Source organism: Bubalus bubalis, chromosome 9 (assembly GCF_019923935.1).
Source record: "Bubalus bubalis isolate 160015118507 breed Murrah chromosome 9, NDDB_SH_1, whole genome shotgun sequence".
Taxonomy (NCBI): domain Eukaryota; kingdom Metazoa; phylum Chordata; class Mammalia; order Artiodactyla; family Bovidae; genus Bubalus; species Bubalus bubalis.
The window spans coordinates 42,507,951-42,508,681 of record NC_059165.1 but is presented as its reverse complement, the minus strand read 5'-3'; positions in this window follow the sequence as shown (position 1 = coordinate 42,508,681).

Genomic DNA, 731 nt, shown 5'->3' with positions numbered 1-731 from the left:
CTGATTCAAATGTATTCTTTTTAATGGCTGATTAATACTCCATTGTGTATACATACCACAGCTTTCTTATCCATTCATCTGCTGATGGACATCTAGATTGCTTCCATGTCCTGGCTATTATAAACAGCGCTGAGATGAACATTGGGGTACATGTGTCTCTTTCAATTCTGGTTTCCTCAGTGTGTATGCCCAGCAGTGGGATTTCTGGGTCACAAGGCAGTTCTATTTCCAGTTTTTTAAGGAATCTCCACACAGTTCTCCATAGTGGCTGTACTAGTTTGCATTCCCACTGACAGTGTAAGAGGGTACCCTTTTCTCCACACCCTCTCCAGCATTTATTGCTTGTAGACTTTTGGATCGCAGCCATTCTGACTGCTCACTGCCATTTTTCTATTGGGTAAATAAAAACCTGTACACACCATGATTTGAAACCTTGGGGACCCTAAGCAATATCACATTTGGAGTCAGGTGATTAAAAAAAAAAAAAGGACAATCATGAAGTGCTTGCATGTTAGGTCCTTAACGTCCCAGATTAGCTGTCCTGATTCTAAGTTGTATTCAGGTATTCTTGACAGCCTTGGTAACTGAGGTAGAAGTGGTTTGTTTGTTTGTTTGTTTTTCTATCTTCCCAATGAGAATTCTTGATGGAAAACAGGATTTACGAGGTCTAAAGAGAATGTACAATTCTAAGAAGTATGTTTCAGGTTTTGAAGAGACCTCTGCAATGATCA